Source organism: Corvus hawaiiensis, chromosome 2 (assembly GCF_020740725.1).
Source record: "Corvus hawaiiensis isolate bCorHaw1 chromosome 2, bCorHaw1.pri.cur, whole genome shotgun sequence".
NCBI classification, from domain to species: domain Eukaryota; kingdom Metazoa; phylum Chordata; class Aves; order Passeriformes; family Corvidae; genus Corvus; species Corvus hawaiiensis.
The window spans coordinates 91,660,078-91,671,169 of record NC_063214.1 but is presented as its reverse complement, the minus strand read 5'-3'; the positions used below and the strand labels follow the sequence as shown (position 1 = coordinate 91,671,169).

At 40.9% G+C, this 11,092-nt stretch overlaps 1 protein-coding gene across 1 annotated transcript in view; it reads left to right on the top strand.

Annotated features, from left to right (window-relative positions):
- The first annotated feature begins 5,276 nt into the window (after positions 1-5,276).
- CRACDL (CRACD like) overlaps positions 5,277-11,092 on the top strand; it is a 65,612-nt gene continuing 59,796 nt past the window's right edge. Inside the window, exon 1 of the mRNA XM_048325372.1 lies at positions 5,277-5,305. The gene's annotated coding sequence lies outside the window, so the exon portion shown is untranslated. The remainder of the gene's footprint in view (positions 5,306-11,092) is intronic.

Below are 11,092 nucleotides of genomic sequence, written 5' to 3'. Positions count from 1 at the left end.
GATCATAAAACAGTTTGAGAAATGTGATCTTGGTCTATAAAACTAATACACTATCATCTAGAAGATGAGAAGCAGATATTAGATAAACTTAGTACAGATAAAAGGAGTTCTTTTTGGGAGTGGATATGCTGTGCAGAGGCCCATGTCCTAAGATGTAATTCTTTAGTTGCAATAATGATGCTTTTCCATGTAACATAATGAAGAAGTCAGTAAAGAGGTGCTCACCTACAAAGTAAAACCAGAAGATTGTTAAGCATTTTGGACTTTAAAATTCTTCTCTTATGCAGAGGAATAAGGGAATATGACATTATAAGTATCAAGATGTAATAAACCTGCTTTTTCTTGAGTACTCTGGTAAAGCAATCACCTTTTTATTAGGGTTAGCATTTCCTTAAAAATTTTTATGGAAATTAAAACTTTTAGTTTTTGCAGGAAAATTGCAAGGGGGTTACAAGGTCATGGATGGAGCCAAAGGAACTTTTGTCAATGGTGATGAGATACAGACTTCAAGTGACTTCTGACAGAAATTAATTGCTGCATAATTTTTCATGGTTAAGGAAAAGAAGCCATGCAAGTGAGTATATTCAGAGAGCAGGATCACTGCATTGGGAATCCCCCTATGTCTGACCTAAGTCAGAAACTGAAAGAAAGAAAAAAATGAAGTAATTAATTGAATTTGCTGAAGTTTGTAAACAATATACTTTATTTGACAAATTTGCTTATTGGCAATGTCTGTAGTAATAGCCCAAGAGGAGTGGAATGGTGTTTGTTGGTTGGGAATTGTATGTACTGCCCAGTAGTATATTCTAAAAACCTTCAGACCATGACTGAATATTAAACTTTGTTCTTATGTAAAGGGCAATAATGAGTTCAGAGTATTTACAGTTCTTTACTTTTGGTTGTAAACTCTCTAATCTGTAATACATCTTAATTTTTTCAGTACCCAGGAATTACTGTCATATATGCCCAGCCTGAAATGTGTTACACACTTTGTGATAGTATCTGTTTCCTCATGTTGTGGGTTACTTGTGATTTTCTTGTCATTGCTTAGTTACAATATTTTTATTGGAAAGAAACCTGCACCAAAAAAATCTATTTATCATTTGTTTGCATTTGTGACAGTTATTTGCAACGATGAACAATGTTATACTTAATTTTTAGATATATATTTAAATTGCCTTTTACCACAATATTTTTACATAGGTAAACCTGAAAATACAATTCATGGTTTTATACAAAATAAGAGTATTTTAAACTCAGCTATACTGTTATGACCTAAAATCATGTGGTTTGTATAACAAAGAAACCTATAGTTTTTGTAAAAGTATTCATGCTAATTTTTAGCCACTGGTTATAGAGTTATTCCCAACTAAGTTTGTTTACCTGTGGCAATGGAAACTCTCCCCATTACTCAGTAGAAGGTATTTTACTTGAGCATAACTGGTTTACAGGGTTTGTAGAAGAAAGAGTTCAGTAGCTCTGGTGTCCTTCTCCTTCGTATCTCTTCTGCATACTAGAAGCAGCAGGATGTATGGATACAGAGTAGTATCTCCATTACAATATAGTCCCACCTTCCAATGGGGAAGAATTCATTGTGTGTTTCTGGGTAGAAATGTTCCCCTGCTTCTTGTAAAATCTATGCAAGCAACCTTTCAGCAGCATTTGGAGCCTTGTATCTATGTGATTTATCCTGTTTTTTCCACTCAAAGAAAAGCAGATTTAGAATGAATCAGATTCATAGAATCATAGAATTGTTTGAAAGGGTTGGAAAGGACCTTAAAGACATCCAGTTCCAACCCATGTGGTACGGAGGACACCTTCCACTACACCAAGTTGCTTGAAGCTCCATCCAGCCTGGCCTGGAACTCATCAGGGATGGGACATCTACAACTTCTCTGGGCAATCTGTTCTGGTGCAACACTCTCTGAGTAAAGGATTTCTTCCTAACACCTAATCTGAATCTGCCCTCCTTCAGTTTAAAACCATTGCCCCTTGTCCTGTCCCTATCTGCCTATGTAAAAAGTCCCTCTCTCTCGTTTTATAAGCCCCCTTTAGGCACTGGAAGGATGCAATTAGATCATCCCTAAGCCTTCTCTTTTCCAGGTTGAAAAGTCACAGTTCTCTCAGCCTTTCCTTATACGAGAGGTGCTCCATCCCTCTGATCAACTTGGTGGCCTCCTCTGGAACTGCTTCAGCTGGTCCCTGTCCTTCCTGTGCTCAGGACCCCAGAGCTGAATGCAGCGCTCCTGTTGGGGTCTCACCAGAACAGAGGGACAGAATCCCATCTGTCGACCTGCTGGCCACACTGCTTTCAATACAGCCCAGGATACAACTGGCTTTCCGGGTTGTGAGTGCACATTGCTGGGTAATATCCTGCTTTTCATCCACAAGACACCCCAAGTCCTTCTTTGCAGGACTGCTCTCAATTATTTCTCCCTGTCCACTCATAATCTGGGATTGTCCTGACCCAGGTACAGCACCTTGCACTTGGATTTGTTGAACATCATGAGGTTCTCCTGGGCCCACTTCTCAAGCTTGTCCAGGTCCCTCTGCACGGCATCCTGTCCTTCTGTTGTGTCACCTGCACCGCTCAGCTTTGTGCCATCTGCAAACTTGCTGAGGGTGCACTCGATCCCACTGACGGTGTCTTTGATGAAGATATTGAAGAGCACCAGTCCCAAGGCAGAGCCTTGGGGGACACCACTCATCACCCATCTCCACCTGGACACAGAGACATGGACCACAACTCTGTCTGCATCCATCCAGCCAATTCCTTATCCACTGAACAGTCCACTGATCAAATCCACGTCTCTCCGATAAGAAGGTAAGGATGTTATGTGGGACAGTACCAAAGGCTTTACAGAAGTCTAGAGAAATGACATCTGTTGGTCTCCCCTTGTTGACCACTGCTGTCATTCCATCGTTTCTTTTTCTTTTCAGTCACTAATAAAGCTTGAACTTTAGCAACACTAATCGAAGATTCTGCTGTCAGTGTTAAAGCAGGTGGTTTTAGTCTTTGTGCAGAAAAAAATCTTCATGGTGTGGGGTAGTCTGTGGTGGTACTACAGCTGAGTTTTTTGTTCTATCCCTTTCATTTCTTCTCAGACCAACTAATCTTGGTTGGTGTCAGTGTAGGCAGTGGAGTATTAGCAAAATGGCTAATCAGCAAAATCAGCATCAGATATAGTTTAGCAGTTCTGTTACTCAGTTGCTTTTCTATATTTATTTAATCTTTTATATTGGCAGTTACAATGGTACGGTAGAATGCATAAGAATTTAGTATCTATTCCATATTTAACTAGTTAATTTGCATTAGCTTCTCCTTCCACATCATTTTGGAATGGATAGCCTTGCAACAAGAAATGCAAATTGATTTACTGATACAGACTGGAGGGTCTGTAAAGAAGTGTGATCTTCTAATAAAAGAAGCAAAAGAATCTTTTTAATGTATCTTGCACTCTTAATGATCTTTCCTCTGAGCCACTGAACTTTCACGCTAATTCCCAGCAGAGGGAGTAAGTGAAATGAAGATGAATGAATCATACATAGCTTGTGGTATTAACATGCACAGTTATCTGAACACGTGGAAAGATATTTCAGTTAGTTTTACATTTTGGACACTTTCCAAACAGAAGAAAAAGCTTGATAAGACGGATAAAATTTGCATGTGACTCCACTTGGATTTACTACATTAAAACATAACCTTATTTCATGGCAAGGGTCAGATTTTTTTAGTAAACTTTGAATAAACAAAATTTGCTTGTAATTAAAACATTATGTATAAAAGCATGGCCTGAAATGATGTTCCCTTCCAATGGATTTTTTTTTCACCTGACTCTCTAATATACTGTAATTTGATTTTTCTCGAGGCTGTGCCACATTTTTATTAAAATCCATGAAGAAGTTTAATAATTTATTTCAGCAGATGCAAAAGTCTAAGCTTAGTTTTAAGTTTCCAATCTTGTGCTTCTCATCTATGTTTTATTTTTGGTGCTTTTATTTCCTGAGGTGGGAGAAGAACAAACATTTTTTATCTTGAATGCAGCCTACACCCAAGCAATTATATAGAGTACACAAAGCAGAAAACGTCTTTGTTGTCAGAGCTGCAGTGCAACCAAGCAAGTGAACAATGTACTTCTCAGATTTGCTTTACACGAGGATATCTCTTTCCTGTACATAGTAATATTTCATAAAATCACTTTTGCCAGTATAGCATGAATATTTTTAAAACAATGCTACTTGGCAGAAATAAAACCTATAATTGAATTTCTTTTTTGACCCACAGTGGCTGCTCTGGAAGTAGTGTTGAAATTATTTTTCATTTGAAGACCGAGTTAGTGTGCACCAGCTTTCCATTTTCATTTCTGCCTCCCTTATCAGTGCCCTAAGAAACAAGCAACCCCCACAGCATTTTCCAGTCTAATACTTTTACCTTGGACTGCAAGGCAGTGTACTGTGGTGTTCATTCATTTATCAGGCAACACCTGTATTTTCTATCCAAAACTGCTGTCCTCAGACTCACTGACTTTACACGAGAGAGACTCTTTAGAGAAAAAAAAAACCAAAGCTCTCATGTTGAAACCAGAACTCACAAGTTTGAGAGAAATTTATTGAAATAGATAAGATGCTGAAGTGAGGAACAAACTACTCGATGTTATTTTGGTCAGTTCTTCTAGCCAGTTCGTCCAGCCTTCCTTTCTCACCTCTTGCACAGAAGCTAAGCTTGAAATACCCCATTTGAAGATCCAAGGGCACTGCTGTTCACAGATGCAAGCAACTTCAGCTAGAGCCTTTCACTCTGATACCGCCGCAAGAATCCTGACTGTAGCTACGAGCTGCAAGTACCCCGCCACCTCCAACACTCTAACTCGCTCGAGAAAACAACCTGGAGATGGCTCATCGCTACCTTAAGCTACTTCGGGTAGGCGACGGGGGGAAAGCAAAGCCGAGACAGAAAGCTGTGGCGGTGAAATCGCCCTTTCACAGTGCCTGGTCCTCTCCTTCTCCTCAGCCCCGCGTGCCTCTGTGACCCGCCGCGGTCAATGTCTTGCCGAGGTGGAAAACACCTCAGCGCCGCACCCCGCCCGCCCCCGGGGCAGCGCCGCGGGCTCGCCTCGCCTTTGGCCCCGCGGCCGCGGGCGGGTCCTGGGCCGCAGGTGGCGGCGGGCCCGGGGAGGAGCGGGCAGGCCCGCGGGCAGGTGGCGGCAGGTCCGCGGCTCGGATGGGCCCGCGCCGCCCGGCTCCGCCGCTCCCCGCCGCCCCCCGCCGCCGGCACCGCTGTCCCGCCGCCCCACACGGGCTCCAGGTGAGTGAGGGCAGCGAGGGACCTGCCGGGCTCCCTCGGGCCAAGCCGCGGGCGCTGCCGTCGGGGGAGGCTGGGCGGCGGGCAGGGCTTTGCTTCCTTCCCCGCGTCTTCTCCGGAGGCTGTTTGTCTGGGAGCACAGCGACCGGAGACGCTTAATCTGAAGCAAAGCAGGCGTTTAATTGAGAGGCCAAAGGTACCTAGTGGGACACCGGTTTCCACGTACGCAAACGGCTGCGTCGCGACCGGCGTTTCCAGGTTTCTCGAAGGTGTGAATGGGATTGAGGCGAACAGGCTTGTGCTCCCACCAGCCCGGCTCCCTGCAGGAAGGCTGAGCTCAGCTGGCAGGCATGTTTTCTTGCCCTAAAGGCTGTGGTTTTTCCTCTCCCATTCCTCAAATATCTCTCAAAATGCTGACTGATCCTCTACCCTGAAATTAGCTGTAAATTGTGTGACTTTCCCCCCTCTTTTGTATATTTTTGGACACTAGACCTGAAATACCACAAATGCATTGTTTTCATTATTATGCTAGCTTCTGTTGACAAACTTTACTGTCAATAGTATATTTAGTGTATTAAATTTTAATTGCCACTGATGGATCTTAGGTTACTGTACAGGAATCTCTCCAGTTCAAAACCTTTTAAGAGCACCATGAAATTTTAGGTGTGAAAACATCACCCTACCAGTTTTGCCATACGATTGACTGAAAACCACCCCATATATAAAGAGACGTTTATAGGAGCACCCCAACAATACAAACACTAATTGCTTGCATATTTTCACACAAGTTAAAAACATAAATTTTTTTTCTATAGCTATTTTAATTGTATTTAAATTGGGTAAAGTTATACATATCTTAGGCTTTATATGCATATAAGTACCAAAAAAAATGTAAGTATCAGCTAGAAGCATGCAGTGGACTGTACATTCTGTCCTTTGTTTGAAAATAGATTGTTTTTCCAGGTAGACACACAAGATCTTCCAGAAGGTTTTCCTGCTCTCTTACTTTGCCATTATAAATCTTAGGTACCATAACTATCTCCCATAAATCTCTCTTTGGTTGGACATCATGTTCTCTACTCAGCACTGTACATTCTCCTGTATTTGTCATCATTAAGAAGTTCATTTGCTTTATCACTCACAGATCATTAGCTTCCAAAAATAGCAACCATGCATCAAAGCCTGTTTGATACTGATACAAAGCTGTACATCATTTTTGCATCAGAGTAAATTCTCAGTCTTTGTATCACCATGCCAATAAACACTGGGGCAACAGTCCTTTTCCATGCAACATGATATGGATTGTTTTTATGTAAATTTTAAGTGGAACTGAGCTCTCATCAGCAGTTTCTACAGGGCAAAGATTAGATTACAGAAGGAAAAAAAAAGTAACTTTATTACTGGTACTTGCCTTGTAGCTCTTTAATCATTGAAAGAAGGAGGTTTCAGGGTAGGAGTTGGCTTATCATTAAAGGAAAGGGAGCAGGTGCATTTAGGTTTATCCAGTGATGAGGTAGGAGCTGTCTGTGGTTGTTTATAGTGGTGGGTAATTAGTTTGTCTATGTACAGACGTCAGAGTTTATAGAAACCAGAAGGTCATGTTTCTTTGCTTTCACAAAGACCTTGTGAGCTTAAATTCTGCTGTGTTTTTAATTAAAAATGTTTTCTTTAGCATGTGCTTCTGGTTGTATAGGGTCTAATTCTTCTCTTGGAAAAAAACCAGCTAACCTGGCAGTGTTGCTTCTGAGGCAGTGATGGGAATACGTGTGTGCTGCCTGCCACTGAGCTTTACAGAGGAAAGGGTTTGCTCACACTCAGCCTGTGGTGGTACTGACAGCCTCTGCTGTCCTCTGTTGTGCAGGACATTAACAGCTGTACAGTACTTGGCTGGCAGCTTCAGCATTTATAGTCATGATGAAAGAGTAGCAAAAAGGAGTAAAAAAACTCCTTAATAACAAGGACTGGCACTGAACTGTTACCGAGGAACTGAAAATGGGATTGAAATATGGAAATGTCTCAGGCAAATACTTATTGCAGCAGCAAAGCTGCATTTCAGATTTACCAGGACAAAAGTGACATCATCAATGTCTAACAATACATAGACAAGTTCTCCCTGTTTTGTGTGAAGATTTAATAAATGGTCATTGCCTCATAGCCCACCTGTTCCACTCTTGATTTCAGATGTGTGTTTCCAGCACAGCCAGTCGTTGACTGGAGAGTATAACCCATACACATTTTAGATAGGGACCTGCAGAGCACTCACTGTGCAGAAAGTGAAGGTGACTCTGAAGTCTGTTGTTACTAGAGTCACAGATCTCTTGTCCAGTGCCCTGCACAGCTGGAATGCATCAGTTCTCTTGTCCTCTGAGGTCTTGCTTCGTAACAGTAAGCTCTGGCTTTGGCCCATTAAACATAGTATGTATCCAGCAATGCACAGTTCATTTATCTATTTGTTACAGAAGCCTAGAAGTGCCTTTCTGCAATTGTAGGTGCTGATGAACTTAGTATGTCTAGTTTGTTTAAGTCCAGAATACTAAAGGATATCCACTTGAAGGTGGAAATCTTTGTTGGAAGGCAGTAGAATGAAGGCTATACATGCTAGGACTGTGACATGCTCTAAGAAAAAGCTGCTTCCTTTCCCAACTGTGCATATACTGGAAGAGAGTTAACAATCACAAGAGAGATGGAAATTCAGTCATAAAATGTAATGTATCCAAGGCATTAAAGATACAGTCTTCTCTTACTGCAAGATTTATCGCTCTGTATTATTAAAGAGAGGAGAGAGTCTATGCAAAAAGGTCAGGAAAGGACCTTTACTTACCCATTTTCTTACAGTGAAACATCCATTCATGGACACAGTCACTTAAGGAAGATGGCTTTATCTGTACCAAAGCATTTCTGTGCATTGCTGCTCATCCTCAAGTCAGCAGAACTCCCTCAGAATTATTTGGGTTTGAGAAGGTTGAGTCCTCTCAGTTTACGTTTTTGAGCTGGCCAATACTTGCACAAATCTCTCTACAGTGCCTTCTCAGTGTGGCACTGCAGCCTCTCTCATTCCATCACTACACATGAAGAGGGTGAAGCTAGAACAGGCTCATTAAATCTGTGTCATCTCATAAAGTCATTAATGGAATGATCTTCCTGATACAGTATCAAATTTGATTAACTTTTTGGAGGTAGATGTAGGTAAAAGTGCAATATAAGAGGCAAGGTGATGTCTGGCTGCTCTGAAATACATTTAAAATGGAAAGTTTTGAAATTAGACATAAAAGTAAACAATGCAATCAGTATAGGAATTCTGGAGTACTCCATTTTTTGGTGTCTAAAAAGAGTGCACATAGTGGGTTGTAGAATTCTGAGTGTAAAATGCCTACATCTGTTTGATGAGTTTTAACAGGATGAAACTAAAAGTCTTGGCAGCTCAAAGCCAAGCAACTGGGTGTGTTGGCCCCTGAGAAAATACAGAGAGAGGTCTGGGAGAAGAGTGTAAGTGTATTAGTAGATGTTTCTGTGAAAACGATTGGCAGTGGTACTTCTAGTGAAGCTCAGACTTAAATAATCATTGTCTTAATTTCAATGGTACCATTTTACTGTGTTCATACCTCTTGCAAGCCCTATTATTCCTGATGCCTGTAGTCTATATAGCCTCAAAGGGAGTCAGCAGAATTCCTCTTGGCAGTAGTAGCTTATCCAGTAGTTGCAGGAGTGTAACAGAAAAGTGTCTTGGAACCCTTCAAACAGCAGATGGTGCATCTGCTTTTGTACAGTGCTTTTGAAATGCACCTTGGGAGCAAATCTCACTGTACACACTGGTGATGCCTTAAATTCTGACAAATTTTGGAATAATTCAAGAGGAAGATTAAATCAATGACTCGGAGAAATATGCATCAAAACAGGTATAAGAGAGGAAGTGGGACTTCTTAGCAGTTTATCACCATTGACTCTTCATGACCTTGAATGAGTCTAGTGAAGTGTAATTACAAGAGTATTTACTTAGGGCAAATGGTTTTTTAGCCAGTCTGTTGATGTTTGAAGAGAATGAGATAAAAGAGGACACTGATTTCTTTGGTATTTCTTCCAGTGCATTTTGTTTCTCAGAATTCTCAGGCCCATGGTTCTCCATGCTCCCAGCTGCTTGAGAGCAGACTTCATCAGTCAGCTCCAGGACTATGGAAAACCTGCTCCTGTATAAGCTGGCACATACGTTCTGTGCTGTCCTCTGCCAGCTGGTTTTCTGGTGAAGTTTGTTGCTAAGTTAAGACAGAAGTAGCTTTGAAAAGAGTCCTTCAAGGAAAATTTCTTGACAGTACTGCAGCACAATTTTTTTGTTTTATGGAAACACTAATGATTTTAGGGATAATGTCTGAGTTTACAGGCAAGCCACTCCTGAGAGTACACAGTTATAAAAAGTGCTTCAGCTCGCACTGCCAAACTACAGTGCCTATAAACAGTTTGTTTGTTCTATGGATAAAAATACACAATAGCTCTTCATTTTAAAAAATTTTTTTAAATTTAAAAAAATTTTTTTTTGGTAACAGAAAAGGAGTTTATTTTTTCAAAAAGTCAATTTCTTTTTAATGACATTGTTTAATATTGCATCCCTGAAAAGCTAAAAACTCAGTGTGTTTTGTTTTGTTTTTCATCTGCAGCACATAAAAGTTCTAGACAAGGGAGACAGGTTGCACTTTTACTCCTTTGTATCTTAAATTGGTGAGCAAGACGGGAAGATTACACAGTTCTCATTCTTCATGTCATTCTTCTTTTATCACATCAGCTTTGGCAACTCTGCTATTTAAAGAGAAGTAGAATATAACAAAGGAACGGCTTCATCTTCTAACTCATTGTCTAATACAATGCAATCAGCTGCCTGTATTTTACAATTAAGGGGTTTGTTTGATTCTACACTCGAGTAGGTTTCTTCCCTTCCTAAAATGGAAAATATTCTAGAATTGAACAAAGAGGTTATAAATACAGTATAATGTGGAACTTAAAGGACTCAGGGCACTGTATGCCATCAAAATTAGTAGCTCTTTTAATCTTACAGTTGTGACATTCTTTCCTTAATACTAGAATCAGTATCACTAAGGTTTTTTTCCAGGTATTGGGGAGTTGGGCAGAGGCAGGGGTTGCACTGCATCAGCTGACCATGGAAACATGCAAGAGTTTCCATAGGTACTTGGACAGATTGGAAGTTAAGGAGGGACAGACACATGATCTGTCTATCTGTCCTTCTAACTAATTCCATTCCTAGAAGAAGAACAAATTGCTAATTTCTGCAGCTACAGGCCTTTTGAGTTGGTGTAGTGTTTAATGCATCACCATTGGGTTGACAGTTTCATAGCTAGGAGCACTCCTACGGCTTAGGTCTTGGCTGGTAAGATTACAGGACAGAGAGGTTCCAGATCCACAATTGTGTCTTGCAGTGGAAGGCATGTATGTCTGGTCTACTCGAGGTCTGATTTTTACTTAATGATGGTTAGCTTAAGAAAACTGTTGTACAAAAAAAACAACAGGAGAGGAAGAGAACTAATGTCACTGCTTAGTTGTCCTAATCAGAGTACGGGAGTAGAGCAGGAATTAAGTATATATAGGAGTATCTGGTGAGAGTTCTCCATTAGGCCTCACAGAAATTTCAGATCTGGTTTCCATCCTGTCTTCCGCACACTGTAGGCTGGTTGTGTAGTGTGTTCAGACATGCTCTGGTGTTTGGAAGTAACCATTTATGCTGGTTTGGTAGACATTCACCTCAGAGTCACCTGCTCTTCTCAGACCTTCTGAAAGCAGAGTTTT